General features: G+C 39.7%; 1 long non-coding RNA gene across 1 annotated transcript; it reads left to right on the top strand.

Annotated features, from left to right (window-relative positions):
• Window positions 1-381: 381 nt before the first annotated feature.
• Window positions 382-5,565, top strand: LOC140086596 (uncharacterized). The gene is made up of 3 exons (XR_011849964.1): window positions 382-1,073; window positions 2,406-2,455; window positions 5,476-5,565. It is a non-coding gene; the product is annotated as an uncharacterized lncRNA (long non-coding RNA).
• Window positions 5,566-22,293: the final 16,728 nt, after the last annotated feature.

The following is a 22,293-nucleotide window of genomic DNA, read 5'->3' as shown; positions in this document are numbered from 1 at the left end:
AGAATAAGCTGCTCTGGATGCAACTGGAGTATCAGAGATGATCAAATGCCTCTACAACAATGTTGGCTAAGCATATGGCAAGTACAAGATTGCAACTCTGGATATGACCGGAGTATCAGAGATGATCTAAGGCCTCTACAACAATGTTTTCTAAGTGCCAGAATTAAAATCATATTAACTCACACATAAGTTGGCACACACTAAGAATGTCCTACTTTGCCTATAGCAACCATTTAAAGCTCATATTAATGACCTGTAGCAAAACAGAAGTTGAGCTGTGATTGGTTGCTATGTGCAACATGATGTATATCCAAGCTAACTGCCACAACAGCCAACAGACACTGGGGAGACTTATTAGAAGTGTCTAACGCAAAACAGTTCCAGTTGGATCAAGCTTATCTTTAATTTTTTAATACTTTAATGACATTTAACCCCTACCCGCACCAGGACATAATAGTACGTCTTGGTGCTATGGTGGGTGTGTGGAGAGAGCTCACAGGCTGAGCTCTCTTCATGGGTGTCAGCGGTATAATATAGCTGACAACCACCTGTTATTGGCAAGGTTAGTGCTGGCACTTAATTTACCTTCCGACGGGCACTGTTATCTTGGATGGCTGATCGCTGACCCCCGTGACATCATTGGGGGGGGGCATTGGTTACCATTGCAGACCCTGTAGCCTTTTCTTTTATAAACAGACAACAGAAAAAGAAGGGCTACATGAAATTGACCTTTTTTGTATGCCACAAACCAGAATGTATATGAAAATGTTCTCATATTCATAGACGACTACAAATGTTTGTCTTGTAGAAACATTTTTGGCATAGCCGAAATTCAGAAAATAATCACAGCAAACTACAATATAAATCCTTGCATTGGGGACATACGCAAAGAAAAATAACCTTAACTCTGGTTTAATCTGCACCAAAAAAATGACTTGCATGCCTCTAGGAAAGTGTCTCTAGGAAAGTGCCAAGGTTGCACCTATTGGAAGATACAAAATAAGGCGCCTTACACAAAAATGGATGCAACCCAATTGCTGGGACCAAGAAACAGCATACGTTCGGCTGGAGGGGTGAGTGCTGATTACCTATCCCCTCTCAATTCAGAAGCATGCTGCCGGGCCAAATGTACTGCTAAAGATAGAGCACATGTGTGCTCACCGTACCATGCTGTGCATAAGGCACACCTATGGCGACTGTATGCTACCTTCTTCTTGTATAGCACCATACAGTTGCCAAATACAGTCATGTGCAAGGGGCCTTAGACTAGATTAGCCTTATTCTGCGCCTTAGATACTTTTTGGCACAGAGTGTTACTCTGCCTTTTTTCCACTTTCAATAAATTTCCTCAATTATGAATAATCCATTCCAAAGATGAATCATTGTTGCCTTGCAGCTTCTCGCCTTCATCTAAGTGACCACTATTAGAATTAATGTGCTATAATTACAGATAGGAGCCATATGTGGGTTGGTATTTACTACCCAATCTTTTTAATTAATGTGGTCGTTTTTTAAAGGTGCTATTGGCTAATCTTGAGTGTACCAAATAAACAAATTTCAAGTCCGTGCTAAACTTAAGGTCCCTAGATCTGATCCTGGATTTTACCAGCCGTTCAGGTCTGGGTTTGCCTCAAACCACATCCAGTAACACCGGCCAGTACTGGTCAAGGGCATTAACCCCTTACAAACGTATAAATACACGGGGCTCACAGGATGCCGAAACAGGTTTTGTCTGTGTGCCAAGGTTTCCTGCATCTGTGTTGAAGGGAAATTTTGGATAGAGAGTGGTGGTATTATTATAATGGTTAGTAGACAGGTTTGGACAGGTGAAAGCGGAGATGGGAGACAGTGATTACTTCAAGGTTTCTGTGAGTCTTTGAGTGTCTATGGCACGGAAGGTGAAGTGTTATTGAAAGTGAAAGAAAGAAGGTTATGGTCTGAAAGTGGAAAGGAAGAATTAGTAAAATGTTAGAGAAAAAAACAGACACATGTAATATAAAGGTAATAAACACTGTATATACCATTGCAAAGGCTGAAAATGAATTGAAAGGCAGAGTATATAGTTGAAAGATGCATTTAGCAATCAGAGATGTTTTTAAGATGTTTCTTGTGTGGCTCCTTAGTAATGAGACATTTTATAGATCAACAGTAGAACCAGATGATATTATTTATCACTAAGTGATAGTTATAGCTTTGTTATTACTGATAGATTTGAGCCGGTTTCACAAGTTTTCATTGCTCTTTGGACTTTTCATCATATGTTCAATATATTTCCCTTGTGTCATTTCCCATTATTATACATAACTCTCCTTCTGTACCAGGGGAAAGCCTCCTGTCAGCACTCATACTGCTCACTCTTGGCAAGCTTCTTAAAATTATCAAATATATTTGTATTTTCTTTTCAGATGTGATTTGAACTTGGGACCCTTAATATCAGAGAAGGCAACACAGTGTGGTGAGCCTCTTAAAACCGCATACAAACTTGATTACAGATACAAAATACTGGCATGTGGAGATAAATCTACACATCTCCATATCTCTATATGGTTGCATGTCTATATACAAGTAGTTTTCAAGGACTTTAGGCTAAGAAAATCCTCCCTTACTTTAAGGGGTTTTCCGATGAAAGAAAATTTTCATTCCCCATAGTGATCATATTTAACCCTTTACTTTACAATTTTACACAGTTTTATTGCTGTTTTAATCCTATCACTAAGTGACGATCAGTGTAAAATTCCATGGTGTGGGTGGGGACTCTCTAAGGTGACACATTATAATCCATCTTGTCCTGTGAACTGAAAATGTTCACAGTTTATAAACACGTTCATTTAGCTTCTGAAAATTGTACCAGTAGCTGACACATAAAAAGAGAGAAGAGACAGATCAGAGATGAAAGATGATGAGATTCGTGAGATGCATATTACACACAATTGGGGTCATTTACTAAGGGCCCAATTCGCGTTTTCCTGACATGTTACCTGAATATTTCCGATTTGCGCCAATTTCCCCTGAATTGCCCCGGGATTTTGGCGCACGCGATCGGATTGTGGCGCATCAGCGCTGGCATGCACGTGACGGAAATCGGGGGCGTGGCAGAATGAAAACCCAACGTATTTAGTGAATCCCGGCCGGACCCGAATCCACCGCAGAGAACACGCTGCTGGATCGCGAATGGACCGGGTAAGTAAATCTGCCCCAATGAGTAATGAGTCAGACGAAGTCAGACCCCCAGACGAAGGCTCAGCTAGAGCCGAAACGCGCGTCGGGGAGGCGGTCTTCCCGGGCGGTAGAGTATACTACACCTAATAGGTAAGAACTGGCAGCCCCACTGTAAAGTCCCTTGGCACCACACACCTAGAGCCTTGAGGCCACCTGTCCGTCCCGCATATAAGCATAGTCACGGGACAGTATTGGTAAGGCACTGTCCTTCTGGCTACCAGTTACTCACATCCTACATAGATACGCATTAGCTCCACCTAGCCTGGAATGTGACCGCCCTTTTTGGTCTTCTTGTGTTTAACCACCCCATACATTGCTGTAATTTGTGGATATCCTCCACGGGGAGGCCACATGATTTGTCTTCATGGTTTTCTCTGTTCTTCTTTTTAAAGTGTATTATACCCTGTATTATTAATAAAGGTCATGTACAGTTTTTTATCCACAACTACGTGCATCAGTGTCCCTTCTTTCCCTTCTTGGTTGGAGGGTAAATTTGGTTATTAGCAGTGTTTGTAGTGGCACTATCTAGGTGCGGTGACACGAATCAAGGGGTTTAGCTAAAATAGCAATTATGACATGATATGCAGTCTTTTACTTAGGCCCCCCTTCTAAATCTGATCCTATTCGTAAGTTTGTGGGTGGGGACTCTCTAAGGTGACACATTATAATCCATCTTGTCCTGTGAACTGAAAATGTTCACAGTTTATAAACACGTTCATTTAGCTTCTGAAAATTGTACCAGTAGCTGACACATAAGAAGAGAGAAGAGACAGATCAGAGATGAAAGATGATGAGATTCGTGAGATGCATATTACACACAATTGGGGTCATTTACTAAGGGCCCAATTCGCGTTTTCCTGACATGTTACCTGAATATTTCCGATTTGCGCCAATTTCCCCTGAATTGCCCCGGGATTTTGGCGCACGCGATCGGATTGTGGCGCATCAGCGCTGGCATGCACGTGACGGAAATCGGGGACGTGGCAGAATGAAAACCCAACGGATTTAGTGAATCCCGGCCGGACCCGAATCCACCGCAGAGAACACGCTGCTGGATCGCGAATGGACCGGGTAAGTAAATCTGCCCCAATGAGTAATGAGTCAGCTACACACACACACTATCAGATCTGATGTGCCTGCCCCCCTCCCCAGATAAAGAACTTATCTGCCTGCAGTTTGTAGTTTTCCTCACACTGTGTACAGGAAGTCAGTGAGAGCTCTGTGCTGAAATGCAAGGGGAGCAGAGAGAGAGACAAGCTCAGTGAAGCCTTAGACAAGATGGCTGTCAACCCTAAAGTCAGAAGATCCAGGGTTGTGTTCAGGTGCAACTGAAATTGTGTACTGCATGACCGATGGATACAGGTTGGAGTCAGCTACACAGGTTGGAATTATATCTGTGAAATGCTGTATTTCTCTTAAAGGGGTTATCCGGGTTTTCAAAACTAGTGAGGGCCAGGCTGGGGAGGGCTATTTAAAAATAATAAACATGTACTCACCTCATTCGGCGTCGCCAATGTCCCGCGCCGCGGTCCGTTTGAGCCGTGCCCCTGTTTGTTTACAGGGGCACAGAAGCCGCGGACAAGGAGCTTCCGGTCCGCGATGTGGCCGGCTTCTCCCATCCATCCCTATCTTTCAGTGTTGGACGGGAGTTTCCGGACGTCCGGAAGCTCCCTGTGCTCCCTTGTAATCAAACCGGCGCACAGAGAAGACCGGCCGTAGCATGGAACATCAGCAGCGTGGGACGAGGTGAGAACATGTTTATTATGTTTAAATAGCCCGCCCCAGCACTGCCCTCAGTATTTTTTAAAACCTGGATAACCCCTTTAATAACAGTGAATTAGAGAATGTGTTATTTTGTTATCCTGAGTACATTTAAGAAACTTGTCTTTGTGGGTATTAACTACTACATATAATATGTAACTGCCCCCAATCCCAAGGGTCCTGGGTTTAAATCCCATCTGAGGAAAATCTGTAAATATTGCCTGTAATATTTTTTATGTGCCCTAACACATATTTAGATAGCTTGTGTGAACAATATTGGTCTACACAGCAGTCATTTTCAGTTGTGTTCTTAGCATTTTATTTTGTATTTAACTTTATATAAGAAATACCAAAAAATAATACAAAAAAATATAATAAATAATAACAATATTTTAGTATAAACTTGAGAATAACTTGGCACACATACAGCACCATAATTTCATTTTGTAGATCATGATGGCTGTTTATAATCAATGCAATTTTTTCTCTCAACAGGATTTTTGATAACACAAAAAACCAAAGGCTTATGGATTGTTGAAGCTTCCTTGTCTGATCCTCTTTGTTACCTAGTTATATGAGTACATTTATTTGTAAGTTTATTTTCTTCCCAAGATTCTATTAATACTCTGAAATATTCTTATTCACAGCAATGTGTAATAATAGGGTAAGATGATAATGATACATTTGACTTATACATAATTTGAGTTGAATGCAATTTTGCTGTTAAAAGTACAAAGCTTGGATAAACCTTTAAATAGAAAACTGATTGCATTTATAAAGCAACATTTTGCTAGATGTGGCCACTTATGTCACAATCTAGTATTTGTGAATTTAACTTTCCATCATTAGTTGTATCAAAAAAAGAAACTAAGAACACTTAATTTTTTAAGATGAAATTATTTACTTATTATTTTGCTAGCATTCTATCATTCCTTAAAAGTGGGATCAGATTTTAACAGTGATGATTTCCAGTCATGCAAGGTCCAGTTGCTAGAAGCTAACATTATAAACATCAATGACGGGGAAAGTGTCGGCTTAGTGTACGTAGGGCCCAACAGTGAAATGGATTTTGGGTCCCAACCACCTTGCTACATATATATCCATTAAGTCCAGGATAAGGAAATTTCTAGACACAGGTAGTGAAGGTAGCAAAATCAAAAATAAAGTAATACATCTTGGTTTGTACTGTTATCTCAGGGTACTAACTGCACCTGTTTTCCACATTAATGAACAGGCTGTTTTCAGGAGGGTTTTTGTCAATATTTTCTAAAACCTATTTCTATTTTGAGGATACCATAGGTAAATGGGGTCTTGTTTTTTTCAGGATGAAATGTAGTTTTCAAATTTCAGGTTTCTTACGTTCTACTGAAAAGCTTTTATTAACTTTCCGTGCAGTATATTCAAAAAGAATGGAAATCTCACGTTGTTTCTAATTAAAGTTTTTGCGTTTATTGTAGAACCTAAATAACATAAAAACAGTTTTTTGTGGGTCAATACGCATACAACAATACCAAATTTGTTGGCTTGTTTGCTTATTTAAATTCATTTACATAATGCAACCCTTTTTCATCATTGTCTTCCAAGTGCCATAACTTCAACTAGTTTTTAATTTTATACACTTGTGGTACATAAAGCTTTTTATCAATTTAAAATCATTTTTGTGTTATAATTGATTTAAAAAGTCAATTTGGACATAATTTTTCCTTTTTTTTTACATTTTCTTTCAATTACTTTTTACTTTTGTACGATACTGATAGGATATACCTCGATCTCTTGTAGGATACACACCTTTCTCATGAAAAATGCAATAATACAAGTAATATCTACATGCAGGATGTCTCCCCATACTCTGGAGAGATTGCATAACTATTTGTAAGACGCTCTTGCTGGGGCATAATACACATGCGCAGAACCAGGCGCATAGTGTGTGTCCCACCGTGCGACATATTTTTTATGCGCACATTTTGGCGCTCAGCTTGCGTTCCATGTAGCATTTTTCTTCCTTTTTTTCCTTTTTTCAAAAAAAAAAAAAAAAAAAAAAAAAAAAATTTTTTTTCAAAAAAATTTTTTCAAAGAAATTTTTTTTACATGTATCGGAGTACATTGTTGCTGATCAGGGAAGGTCGACACGTGGAAACAACTGGGAAGCATTGCTGTCAACACAGAAGCACTTGAGCACCTTTACACAGACAAGACCAATGGCTGGACTAATCTGTGTCACTAATAAAGCTGTTTGTTATATATAACACAATTTTAATGTCTATCACATACATATACATGTATTTTACATTGTGCACTATGTTTAATGTTCACGATATGTAATTTGACTATGTAATATGCATTATATCACAGTTATACAAAAATGGTGGGAGTATCCCAATTTGTCATGTGATCACCTGTTGTATTTAAATATGGCCACCATTTCACTGTTTGAATGGCTTGAGAAAGGCTCTTGCAGAGCCGAAACGTCGCTGTCACAGTTGCTCACTATGGAATAAAGACACTTTTTTACTTTTATCTACAACGGAGTGCTGCCCGCTTTCTTTATACTATTTGTAAGATGGGTTTTCTTCTTATATGTTTTGTGAATGTAAATGTAAATGTTAGGGCTAAATGAACGTATTAGTGACAAAATTAGACCATTCTAAATTTCACCTCCATTTTCTTTGTTACTATGAAGTTCTAAGGTTTAACAAGCTGTCATCAATAGTTTGAGGGTTGCAGATTTGAAAATGGGGTGATTCATAGGAGGTTTATAATATTATATATTTCAATGCTCATTTAATGCAAAAAATATCCGCAAAAAAGAAAATTCTGTAATCTCCTTGAAAATATGAAAAACTGATGTTTGATTTGTAAGCCATGTGACATTCTAATAAAATATAAAGACATTTTAAAAATGTTGAAAACATAAAGTAGACAAATGGGAAATGTTAGTTAGCAACTAACTAATTATATATATATATATATATATATATATACTCGAGTATAAGCCGACCCAAATATAAGCTGACTTTACCACAAAAAATTGGGAAAACTTATCGACTCAAGTATTAGCCTAAGGTGGGAAAATCACAGTTTTTTTTTTGCTGAATAAAAACTAAAATAGAGAAAATCACCCAGTAAGCTCACTGTGGGATCCAATCCAGAGTAAAGGAGGCACAAGCCTGACTGTGGTATGTACATGGTAACACCTACAATCCGAGGTGTTGTAGCAGGGTGCCTGCTGTGAGTCGGTAACCATAACACATGGCATAATAGTATGGTGCATGTCACGAAGTGCCTTCCTGCTGCACCATACTATTATTGCGCACATTAAAGTTATCATGAACATACATGACTATTCTCTTGGCTGTACTGAGGAGACCCAACCAGGTTGAAACAGTGCTGTCTAAAGTTCTTACAAGTGTTAAGGGGGCTGCATTTCTAGGTAGCAAAAGGAGGCATTGTTTTTCATTTAACACCTTGTAAAACGTATTTGCATACTTTCCAGAATTCCATAGTGGAGCATCTATGACTTTAAGACTCTCCATAAGGAGAACTCTTACCTTCTGACCCTGTCCTCTTGGCTGTCAGACAGGGAGAGCAGTTCTGTAATGTGTACATAGACACAATGCATACATGGCAGCCTTCCCAAAAGGCTCCTTCCTATTTTTCCCCCTTGTGTGTCTGTATTTCATTAAAGCTTCGGGCCTGTGACCCTCTCTACATTTTCTGTTTTCTTTCACAGGTCAGTTGTTTTCATTGATTGCACATGTGTTGTTTTGCTTGGCAGGGCTTGTTTGTTAGGGTAGCATTTCTGGCATAGAGTTAGGATGTCATAGTCTTTGTTTTTTGTCTGCAATGCTAGGAGTGAATCTTAATTTATTGTTTGTCCATGTACAAAGCGCATGCCGCGTCATGGCACGCACTGAATGTAAGATTTCTGTAAGAATTTTGAATGAAGCTCTTAATAAAAAAAACATGGCAGCTGGTGGATGTCTTGTGAGCAGCCAGGGTAAAGAATTTATGTGCCAAAACAAAGGGTTTTTGGACTTTTTGAAAAATAATTTTACAAAATGCTCAATTCCATTTTTAACAAGTTGTACGCTATGTGTTTAAGCTGTTGGCAATTCCGTTTTACAAGCACAGCCAAGTACTAGGACAGCTCTTTGAGAGCAACGGGTTTAAAAAATGAAGAAAAGTGTATCCTTACAGTTCCATCCTGAATCCCTTTGTTTTAAAGAGAACCCGTCATGCAAAATAACCCCCCTAATCTAAATAGATGTTCATAAACTGCGATTAGAGAGCATTGCCTCTATCCCTTCACTGCCCCTCTACATGCCTGTAAACCTAAGCAATGAGGTCCTAAAGCTGTATGCAAATGACCTGTGAAATGTCCAATGAGTCATTAGCATATTCAAGCTGTCCAGCTTATTCATGAGTGGGAGGTACAGCCACACCCCCAGTGCTTGACTAACAGCCTGTATAATGATGTGATTAGTGATGAGCGAGTATACTCGTCCGAGCTTGATGCTCGGTCGAGTATTAGCATACTCGGACCGGCTCGTTGCTCGGACGAGTATTTGCCCTGCTCGATAACGAGCATTTAATTAAAAAAAAAGAAGTGAAGAACAATAAAAAAATACAATTAAAACATTTAATTTAATCGTTTAATTGAAGAAAAGAGTGAAATAACACAGTGCAGAATAGATTGCAGATGTTCGGGAACATCTGCGATCTGTTCCGGAGACACGCGTGTAGAACGGTGTTCTCCGCAATAGTATTTGAAGAACAATATGTGTGAAGAACAACTTCATCTGCAATCTGTTCTGCACTGTGTTATTTCACTGTGCTCGGTCAGTTTGTAATTTTACTGAAAAATGCTCGGGTCTCCCATTGATTTCAATGGGGCTCGTTACTCGAAACGAGCACTCGAGCATTGGGAAATGTTCGGTTCGAGTAATGAGCACCCGAGCATTTTAGTGCTCGCTCATCTCTAGATGTGATGTATGATGGTGTTATGGCTGTTGCATGTGCTTCCTGTTGCTGGCGCTCCCTGCAGCCTGTGTGTGTGTATAGGAGAGATACAACAGCTCCAGGATGCAGCCATGTTATAGCAGAACATGTCGGGTACTTGTGTAGCTCATGTCTGTGTCTCTGTGTATTAGGAGGATACAGCATGTCAGCAGATACAGCACAGACACTAGCAATGCTTTACTATACATTACACACAGACCTGAGCAGGGGGAGGAGAGGGGAGGGGGAACAGGAGTGACATCACTGCCTCTGACCTTGTGACCAGCCTCATTTACATAATAAAGAATAGATGATTTTATAATGATTAATGTATGAAATAACTAGATAAAGGCTGGGATGGGATCCTTGTGAGCTGCTCCAACAGGTAGAGGTGACAGAAATAGTGACAAAGACCTGATGACAGGTGTCCTTTAAACCTTTCTAGTTATTGAGCAAAAGTCAAATTCTTTAGCCAAATTTATTAAGCCAGATTTGTACTTTTATTTTCTAAACGTTTTACAGTGAACAAGTTACACTAGACCTTTAAACTGTGTCAGATTTATCAAAATTTTATGCTGGATAATAAATCTTTCTAGGTTGCTTAGATTGTGAGCCCCATGGGGACATGAACTGATCTGGCAAGCTCTGTGCAGCACTGCGAAATCTGTGTGCGCTATATAAAATAATTATTATTTTTAACACTGTCTATTCTGACCTCTTACCTCCTATTTGTTGGATGTTAGATGACACCACATATTTTATTGCATTGATCTGTCCTTTTACACAAAGCCATACCCATTTTGCCTAACTGTTGCTTTTTTGGAACAAATGACAGATTATTGTCATAAACTGATAAATATTCTTGATTATACTTTTGATAAGACTCATTCTTCTTTTTGGATATATAAAGACCATATTTGTCCTTGCTCTAAAAATCTTGTTTTCTTTTTCGCGCAGTACAGTTAAAAGTTTCACTCCATAATAAGCATGTGTGTTTCAATTACAATTATAATCTCTTAGTCTTCACATGCCCGTTTTTCACAAATATCCCAGATTAATTCAAATAGGTTTTCTCTGGGTTCTAAATAGTATCTTCCTTTGGCTGGGCATCTCATAGCTGTCTTAGTGTCTTATATCAGCCTGACCTAGAAAGGAGTGAGCCTAGTCAGCCCAGGTCATCATCAGTTGTAACCTTCTTTCAGATATCATGTTTCCCTGAGGTCATCCTAAATATAATTTCCACTTTCCTGAGCAAAGTGCATCCAGCTTTTCATTCTTTTTGTTTTGTCAAAATAGATTATGGTAAATGTTGTCCATGACAGTGCCCTATACAACGTGATAAAGCAATGGGATGAGTGGCAGCATATGCTTAAAGGAGTTCAGATGTGGTTAAAGCACATGAAATTGTTTACACAATCCAGAAAATATGGAACACCTTTGAATTGTTGTTGGATTTTTGACACAAAAGCATATTCATTGTACCAATATGGATTTATAATATTAACTCCATTATGATCATTCTATTTTAGGTATAAATGTCCATTTTCACTTCCTTTTTTTATCCTCACTATCCAAATGCCATAACTTTTAAAATGTTCCTTCCTCAGAGCAACTTGAGTATCTTTGATGGGCAGAGTTTGATTTTAAAAGGTACATATCAGGACACCATTCAGCTAAAGTAACAAAAAATTGAAAAAGTTATAGCATGTAACAAACATTGATGAGACAATCAGCATGTTAACACGCCCATTAAATGGGTGAAACCATCTATTTAAATGAAACAATTCCTGTACACAAAAAAGATTAATGCAAATAATTAAGTACAGTTAATGCAGTTTTAACGGTTATAAATATGAATAAAATATCCATAGAATAGGACCTCAATATCAGTATGGTGGAGGTCCAACATTCAGCTCCCCCACAGACTATCTGTTTACAGATTTACCTACTATCTAACTCAAGCCTATAATGTCCCTGTCTAATCTTTCTAGTGACCAGAAGCTGAGAAAAAGCTTAATTTATATTTTTTGCAAATAATCATCAGAAGCCAAGATGCGCATGCCCAGTAGCTCTGGTTTCGGCTGAAAGATGCACCGCTATTTTGAGAGACTATCTATGCAGAGCGTATGTACAGATCTTCAGCTTCAGAGCCAGAGAGCAGAATGGACCTAAGGAACATGCCGAGGATGCACTGGTAGGCAGGATCGGCAGAGACTACAAGGACATGGAGTAGCCTTTGCTCTGATGCCCCAGTAGCCTCTGCCACTCATAAATAAACGCTTCTGGCTGCTAGAAAGATTAGACAAGGGTACTCTAGACATTAGTTACATATTATAAATCTACCATCGGATCTACCTTATAAAGTAAACCCTAATGGTAGGTTTCCCTTACTTACAAACAGACTGAAAGGCTACTAGGGCAGTTCTCAGAACCCCTCCATACTGCAGATTCATATATTGTTAGACTGTCTCCCCCTCCTTCCCTCCTCCTGCTCGGCACTCCCCCTCCCTCTGCCTGATGTAATTTTAAGTCAGAACAGTAAGTTTCAGGACACAGGGAAGTTGGAAGTGCTCCTTGTACACTTTCAGGCTCATTATCATAATTGTAAAAGTTGATTTTACAAGAAAGGAGGCCATGGATAAAAAATATAAGAAGTCACAGTGCTTGGATCTATGAGTAAGTGTCCTTGGTTTAGATATATGTCCTATGGTGTAGATTTCCTGAAGACAAAGCTCATTTTCCCTATGAGGACCAAGCTTCTTTTTTCAAATTTATCATGCGTTATTATAGGCAGTAATAACTTTAGAATGCTTTAACTTAACCAACTGAATTTGGGACTGTGTTTTTATGTCATATTGTACTTCTCATTAGAAACAAAAGCAGCATCAAGAAAAATTTGAGCAGCACAAACATAGCACAATTGATTGGCACCAGTTTTGTTTGATTTGGGCAATGTGGGCGGGGGGGGGGGGGCTGGTTGACCTCTGATGATCTCTGGAAACTTTTATCAATATCTTAAAAACGATAGGGGCACAAACCAGCACGAATATAGCACAAACGTTGGACATCAATTTTGTTAGATTTGAACAAGGTCGGGGACCAACTTCACTCAGGCATGTGTGGCAAAATGAAGGCAGGGGTTAAACATGATGTAGGCAGTCAGGACTCGGGACAGGCATATGGGCATGATATGAATAAAGCTTAATATCAAGTATTTTACAAGACCAGTGCAAAGCTATTGTTAAATAAATAACCCTGTTTTTAAAATGGCTTGAAAAGGTTTCTGGTACATTGATGAGATTGAGATTGCAGAACAGAACAGTCAACCAAATAAAGATAGCTAATAAAATCTGAAGTACAAGACAATGATTTTATATTTGTATAATTATCAGTGTGTAGGTGATTCTTAACATTTAGGATCCATGTACATTCTTGGTTAAATAGGATAACTGTGTTACCATGTTATAATAAAAACATATTGTTTGAGCTTCATTGTGATTAAGACCAATATATAAAGCTGGGTAATGTAAGCTCAATGATTGGACTATGCCAGTGTGTTTTATTACTTTTCTATACTTCATTGCATTCCAAATAAATACCTCTAGAAGCTATTACAGTGTAGTGCTATATTCTATTACTTAACCAAACAATATAATCTGATATACTAAATATAACAAACATACATTATGAAACATCCTAAAATATTACTTTATGGAGTGTCTGATTTATACTGCCCAGTGAAAAGTCATTTTGTTTTTAGTTTGGGTTCTGGAGCTATGTTGCTAAAATATGAATTCCCTTTTTATTGCATATTATTCTGAGAATGAAAGCTAATGTCTGTTCTTCCAGGATTGAGGTGAAACAATGATGGAATTGCCAGTTCCCCAGGAGAATAGAAGTATATTTAAAAAGGTCAGAAAGTTTGGAAAAATGATATTACAGAAAACATAATAAAACTAAAAACTATTATGTTTTATGACATTAGTTCACACTTTCAGATACAGATATAGACAAATGTTGCATTGATTTCCATTGGGAACGTGAAAGAGAACATTTAAAGTAGTACATCAAATATCCCAGTAAACCAGATTATATGTATGAATGAAGCATTCTTAGTATTATAAGAACAGTTGCATAATTAAAAATAGAAGCAAGCTAATAAAATATGCTTATTTCTTATATGTTTTGCCTATATGAATTAGAATGCATTGATCATAGTCATGTGTGTAGATAAATACTCAAGACCCAATGCAATAAAAAATGTTCAGCTTGGGTTCTCTTTCTCATCTCAATTTCCCTTCATGCTAGGCAGATGCAGCCCTCAGTTGAATTTTACCACCTCCACCGACTCCAACTTATTGTGGGGTATTTATCACGGCTTCTGCGCCACACAAGTGGTGTAGAAATGCTTGCTTATTGCTAGCAGTTGCAATTATTATCCCTTTACTGCCACCTCCACGCCAAAGGCATAGCAGGCAGGGAGTGGGCTGAAGCGGTTCCTGTCCCACTGCAACCGGCGACTTTTCATGCCTGGCTTATAAATAAAGTTGCTGCAGCCATCGATTTTTTATTAAAAAAATCACAGAAATAAATGCTGTGCAAACCCCCGCCGGATACATCAAGAGACCGGAGCCTCTTCATATAACAAGGAGGTTTACAAAGGCTACTGAGGACAGAGCTGCTTGCTCTGAAACGCGTCTAGCCATAACAGCCATAAAACACAGGATCATGACCCAACCCAGCCACTCACGGAGAGAGCACCCGTAAACGACTTTAAAGAGACTTGCAAACAAAATATCTCTTGCCACAAACTCCTAGGGATGGACGCATCCCGCTGCTTGTAACAAAACACTCACCACGACCTCAGGACAAAGAAGTTATAAAGCTGCAGAAACTCTGTCATCTGACGCAAGATCCACGCCAAAACAGGCGCCTTGAATGCCATTGCGCAACACACGTGGCGGTGAAGACAACATTGTTCATACAACCTTCTATTATCCTCCGATATGGAGAAACAGGGGTCTGTGACGAGAACAAGCCAGAACCAACGAACCGTGAGTGCCTGTCCACATAACGCTAATTGCAACATATCATTGGGCCAATCCCATTTTTTTTTTTTTTTTTTTTTTTAGCCACATATACTGCAGATATAGGGCCCTATATCCTGCCAGTTGCAAAAGATACCTCCTGGATATCCACTTTTTTACCATATGCATATGAACGTTTTTATATAAAAATATTTTTCTCTTATACCTCACAATATAAGTAAAATACTTATCCTTAAACCTTTTTTTTTTTTTTAAACTTTATTTTAAACCAGTTGTTTTTTGTTATAAAGACCAAACTTTTATGTACAGACGTCTGTAGGTCTGATTTTGCATTATCTTTGTATTTATTTGTATATAATTAGATTACATAAATTAAAATTTTCATATTAAGAAATCTGGCACCGGCCCTTATTAGTGCCCACCTATACACCACCATCTTCATATACCCGGCTGCGCCGAATGCTCAGTGGGCTATCTACCGGCCTTTGTTTCTATTAGAAGATGCCAATCCACAGATTCCAAAAGACCTATCTCATATGGGTACATGGGAGCTTATTTATTTTTTCTTATTTCAGTTATTTTTTTGTGGTAAATGTTACTGAAAATAAACTTCTCAGTCTCCCATAGATCACTTACAAACTATTTCTTTAAGTGAAGGGAAGTTTATTAGTAATGCATATGCATGAGCTCTATAAAACAGGCCAGAACTCAAATTCATCCATGAGACATACTGATCGCACTTTCGTTGGTTTGTTCGCTGTTTTCGGGATTTGCACAGCTTTGACAGGTATTTAACAGGGGGTTTGCACTGGGATTGTGTCGCACGCAATCAGATTTTGGTGCAACTGCGATTGCTTTCAGGCAACAGAAATGGGGATGCCGTTGGACAATCTGACTGATTCGGACAGAGCACAGGATTTAAGTTTCAAATTGTGTCACAAGACAAGGCACTTACATACACCAAGAAGAACAAGGTACACTCTGTCGGACCTGAGCAGGGAAGAGACACATTCACGATATTGAGCGCACAATCTTAGAGATTGGCGGCACAGTCCATTATCGTTGGACAAATGCACTGCGAACTCCTCTGACCGAGTAAGTAAATGTGCCCCATACAGTTTATATGCAAAAATTACACTGTCAGGAACCAGGGGCATTGGACCCACTGGACCACCACGGATGATGACGTAAGCCAACACCTGAGAGCAGAGTCTAATTGGCACCCGGTTTTCACCAGAGCCCGCCGCAAAGCTAGATGGACTTGCTGCCACGTGGTAGTACAAGACGAAGTACAAAGGCATATAGCAGAATCGTAGTCGAGGATAGGCAGGTGGTCAGGACAGGCAGCAAGGAAAAGTCAATAACGGAACCGGGGTCACAATGGAATTCACAACACAAGAGCATCAGAAACAAGCTTTCTCTAAGGCTGTGAGGCACATAGATCCAGCGCTGGACACAGGAAGGGGCTGGATATTTAATAGAATTGGCAGCCGGCCAGTGCCAATTATTGGCACACTGTCCCTTTAAACTTTACAGAGCCGGCGAGAGAGAAGATGTTGGCAAGAGTGCATGCCTTTGATGGCATATGGTTTTTCCAGAGAATTGGTACAGCAATGGGTACACTTCCTGGCCTGTTTTGAGGGTTGATATGTATTTTCCCTGGACAACCCATATGCTACACAGGTGAAGACATTCCATAGATATGTTGGTGACATTTTTATTGTTTGGGAAGGCTCTGAGCAATCCTTTTTTGATTTTTTGGCACATCTTAATAAGGTGAATCAGATGAACATGCAATTTACTGCAGTATTTGGAGAAAGAGAACTTGAATTCTTGGATGTTAAGGTGGAGGAATTGAACGGTAAATTATGCCTTTAGAAAACATACGGCCACTAATTCCCTCCTGCATTATGTTAGCTATCACCCACATCACACAAAAGAGGGCCTACCATTCAGCCAATTCTTACGGTGTAGGAGATTAAACAGTGAGGAAACTTAATTTTATGCACAGGCTGAGGAGTTAAAATCAAGATTCAGGGAAGGGGGTTATTCTGCACCCTTACTTAACAAAGCTCTAGACAAAGCAATTAGTATACCACGGGAGAATATCCTTATAATTAGAAAAGGTCCATGACAGAACAGAGAAGGAAAAGAAAAACGGTTTGGTTTCTCCTTTGATTGCGGTCCCTGTGAGATGGCAATTAGGACATCCATTAACAAGCATTGGCATATCCTCAAACAGGACCCCCAACTCACCGAACTTGCTATGATCTTTTGGGACAATTGATCCACAGCAGATATTCATCCCCCCGTGGTATCTGGCTCTAGAAAGGAATCCCGAAAGGTAATTATAGATGCGGGTCTTGCCGCTATTGTAACTTTAACAGCAAGGGTGGAATTTTGGTGGAATTACCCAGCCGGTAAACACCTTCATAACCTGTAGGTCGACCTTTGTTGTATATGTGGTATTTTGCCTGTGTCAGACTTACTATATTGACAAGACCATAAGGAATTTGTTTACCCTTTTTACGGAGCATAGGAGGTCCATCACAATGGGGATGCAAGTGTGCGGAGTTTCTCAGACATAGAGAAGGTAGAATGCGTTCCAGAAGGAGGGGATCACTCCCTCAATTTGCTGCGTCGGGAAAGTAGATGTATTATGAAATTCGGGGCCATGGGTACATAAGGTCTGAATGACCGCAAAGAGTTAAATGTGTTTCTCTAGTTTCTGGGGATCAGGAATTGTCCATCTACAAGCATCTAGATATATGGTAGTGGCTCTTTATGTTTGATTTTATTAATATGTCTCACAATATGTCTTCTATTTTTAACTGTACTCTTCCCTATCTTTTCCCCTTTAACACCATTTTGAAAAAATATATATGTATTTGTGAGATAACATGTTTAATTTCGATTAGGTGTTTAGCTTTTTGAGCCTTATAGGGAACTGTAGGGGTTTTTGTCCAGGGTGTGTTTTAACATTGCTTGCGGTTTCTATGGCGATGCATCCCTGCATTCTTTCCTATATCCGTCGGGACACGCACATGCATTGTCACTGCCCTGAGAAAGCGTGAAATGGCCCATTGGCCTGATGGCCATGCATACCTCCACACTTTGGATGAATAAAAGAAGTTTGTTCACTTAGATCGGTGAGTGCCCCTTCCTTTTTCTTTTCTTGGACTTACTATATTATGCTATGAAGTAATGCGTAACCCATGTGAACGTTGATGCTTTCAAAAACCTTCCCCACCTCACTTGCTCTACTACGCTGGTTGACCTGTCTGGTTGACTGTGCTCGCATATATTCTTCCACTGTTTCTAAAATACTTATAAGATTCAATAAAAAAGTGTAATATGCTTTATGATAAAGCAGTAATCATAGATCACTTCATATAATTTAATAGAATTATTCCATCAGTAAATATAGTATAATGATTCTAATTATTATGAAACAGAATAAAACATCTGTTAATTGGCCCTGGCCATTTTCAGAATTCCATATAAGCCTGCCTCTTCCTGCACACCCTGCCAGATCTTTGTGCTTTAGAGCAGTGATTTTCAACCTTTTTTGAGCCGCGGCACACTTTTTATACTTAGAAAATCCTGGGTCACACCACCAACCAAGATGACACTAAAACAGTCATATTATACATATAGTTAATAATATAGATTCTAAATTTATTTTACTCACTCAGTGTGAAACCTGGGCCTGTTTCGATAAACACAAAAGGGATATCCTGGCAGGAATGGTGGAAAGACACACACAAAGCTCTTCCTCAACAGTTCTCAGTTTCTCCCTGTTTTTAGTATATGGTGCTGATTATTATGTGACTCATATACTGCAATATAAAGGGGTACAATGAGAAGTACTATGGCCATGAGGCCAGAGTACAAGTGCCAGCTCATATACTCAGCATATGAGCTGGTACTTGTAGTACTCCAGCCTCATGACTATAGTATTTCTCATGTTACATTTCTTATTGTTATATGCAGTATACTGCTGGAGTACTACAAGTACCAGCTCATATGCTGAGTATTCTGCCAACAGTTCATATACTCAGGCAAAAGCTCATATAGTCAGCATTATTGGTGGGCATTACCTTGGCGGTGGGCAAATGCGGGAGTCTCTCCGCTCTCAGGATGATGCGCTGGCCTCAGTGACGTCATTTTGTCGCACGAGGTTCAAAGCTTGCGCATGTGTTATTGTACATGTCTCCTACATTGTAAGAAGCCGTGACTGCGCATCTCTGCACATTGCCGGGAAACAAAACACAGGGGGCACCATAGTTTGGGGAAATTTCCCCGCGGCACACCCGACCATGTGTCGCGGCACACTAGTGTGCCACGGCACACAGGTTGAAAATCACTGCTTTAGAGAAAGCTGTGTCTGATGTCTTGCGCTGTTATTGAGATTTCCCGTTTTGACCCCGGTTCCATTCCTGATTACGCTCCTCTGCCGCCTGCCCTGACCTATTGGTACATCCCCGACTCTGATCCTGTGCTTCCTGTCCTGACCTCCTGCCTCTCCCCGACTACAATATTGCCTGCTATTCCTGTACCTGTACCTTGACTGCCACCGCAGGCAAGTCGTGCCTGTGAAATTACCTGGTGGTACCAAGCCGCAGCAAGTCCAACCCGCTTTGCGGTCGGCTCTGGTGAAAACCGGGTACCACTTAGACTCTGGTCCCAGGTGTTGGCTTGTGTCATCGTCCGCGCTAATTCAGAGGATCCACTATCTCTGAGTCTGACAGTTATTAGGGCTTGTTTATTGCAGAAAAAGGATAATGGTTAATTGGTACTATTGTTAGGTACAATACAATATTGTCTAAATGTTTTATGGAGTCCACAAAATATCCCATCAGGGTCACTGTTATCAAAAATTGGGAATGCCCTACTAGTTTCAAAGCCTTGCTGTGTTTTGGGCCTTTCCTAACTACTATTGAAAATTTATTTTCATGAATGCTTCTGTCTTGATCCTTCTTGATTTGAGTTTACCTATTATTATGGAGGATGACGCTTCTGAGTTTTGGTTGAAGGCCATTTTGTCTCAGGGTACTGAATCCCTTACTAATCTACACCCAGTAGGTAATCATGAACTCCTGGGCATAAAATGGGCTTTTAAGGAGTGGAGACACTTCCTTGAGGGGAGCTAGACACCAAATTACAGTAATAACTGACCACCTATATTGAGATAAAAGACTAAGCACTGTGTAGGCGTATCAGGCTTTGTTTTTCACTTGTTTTGACTTCATCATTGCATATCGTCCTGGGTCTAAGAAAACTAAGGCTGATGCACTCGTAGTGTCTCCGGTCATTTCTGTCACTGACCATGACTTAGCCGCCGCACTTGGGATAATGCCCAAGATTCTCTTCCTGACAATGTTCCTGCTAAGAAACTGTATGTTCCCTCTAATTTCTGACTCCATGTTCTTAAAGCAATACATTTCTCAGTTTTGGTTGGTCACCTTGGTATTGCTGAAACTAAGTATCTGCTGTCTGGGTCCAACTGATGGCAATCCTGGACCCATGAAGTCTCAGGTTTTGTTGACACTTGTGATATCTCAGACAATGCACTTTCAGTGAATTCAGGTGACCAGGTAAGTAAATGTGCCCCTTTGTGTCCAAATACTTAATGCCTTGTACCTCCTCAGGCTATAGTACCAGTGTAATCACTCTAAATCTGGAGGTCCTAATTAGGGTCCAGTGGCCCCATGTGAGAGGAGGGTACTGTCACCTCTGCACCAGCATTCTCCGATATTTGGACAAGTAGGTTTAGGAGACGTTGAGTTTTGTCTCATCTGGCAGTCTGAACTGGCTGAATGGTCTGATATCTGTCACACCCTTCACTCATGCTGTTTCCACCTGCAGCAAGGCCTAACCTTCCAATAATTTTTTAGCTAAGGCTCTACCCTTGCTGGTCAAGCTCCTGTCAAGCCAGTTCACAATGCTTGGTCCTTATTTTTGCTGTTAATCTGGTATCTCAGCCTGGAATTCTTAATTCTCTTTTGGATTGCAATTCTATCAAAGTTTTCTCCTTCTGTTGCTGTCCACTACATCTTATTATGTATTTGTCTGTCTGTCTGGTTATACTTAGCATAGTAGGGGAACGTAGTCCAATTATTGGTCACCGTTAAGGGTGGACCCAATAATTAAGCAGGTTACAGACTGGGGTGATCAGTATAAGAGCTCACTATCTTTGTTAGTGTCCTGTCATTATAATAGGAACTCAAAAATGTCTGCTTGGATTTATTATGTTTTCTGCTAAAATATTATCATGAAAATAGTATATTGTATGAGTAGACAAAATTAATTTTAGCAGTCTCCATGCCAAATATCTTTAATAAACATGACACTTGTGAACATGGCCTAAATCTGACCACACATCTAATTAACCTTCTTTGAGGTTATGTTCTTCACTTAATTTTCTAATCTGCTTGTTATAAGAAAGTGACAGCTACGGCTTATCAGACACATTAGCATTTAGTTCTGGAAAACCCATTCACAGTTGAAATAAAATAATGATTAATATATGTTTAATACAAGAAAAATAGAAAAAGTATTTATGATGTCAATAGTTTTTATTGCTTCATGGTAACCTTAAACTAGGTCGAGCCTCTATGGCTATTTGAAGAGAAAAAACGTACAGGGACAAACTGATCACTTTTTAAATGATTAAAATCTTAAAGGATCAAATACATGATGATTCCTTTTCAGGTGACTGGTATTGTTTTATAAAAACTATCATTTGCTATCTGCTAAAAATTTGCATGGTGGATTATTTCACACAATGGGGCACATTTACTAAGGGTCCACGGACAGCGATTCCGTCGGGTTTTCCCGAATATTTATATTTTGCACCAAATTGCCCTAGGATTTTGGAGCACGCGATAGGATTGTGGTGCATCGGCGCCGGCTTGCACACAACAGAAATCGGTAGGCGTGGCCATCGTCCAACCCGACGGATTCGTAAAACCCACAGAATTTAAAAAACTAAATGTGTCTCAAGATCACGCACTAACATGCACCAGGAAGAAGAAGGTGAACTCCGGCGGACCTCAGCGCAGCAGTGACACCTGCAGGAAATTGGACGCATGACCTTAGTGAATTACGCCGTAACCGAATCTTCGTCGGAGAACACACTGCGTGATCGCGACAGGACCGAGTAAGTAAATGAGCCCCATTCTGTTAAAGTGCCTCAAAAGTGCAAAAATATTGATCTGAATGGTAGTAAAACATTGTCTGCATATTTTCTGTGAGAAAAAAAATA

The sequence above is a fragment of the Engystomops pustulosus genome, chromosome 1, assembly GCF_040894005.1.
Source record: "Engystomops pustulosus chromosome 1, aEngPut4.maternal, whole genome shotgun sequence".
NCBI lineage: Eukaryota > Metazoa > Chordata > Amphibia > Anura > Leptodactylidae > Engystomops > Engystomops pustulosus.
This window is presented reverse-complemented; position numbering and strand designations above follow the sequence as displayed.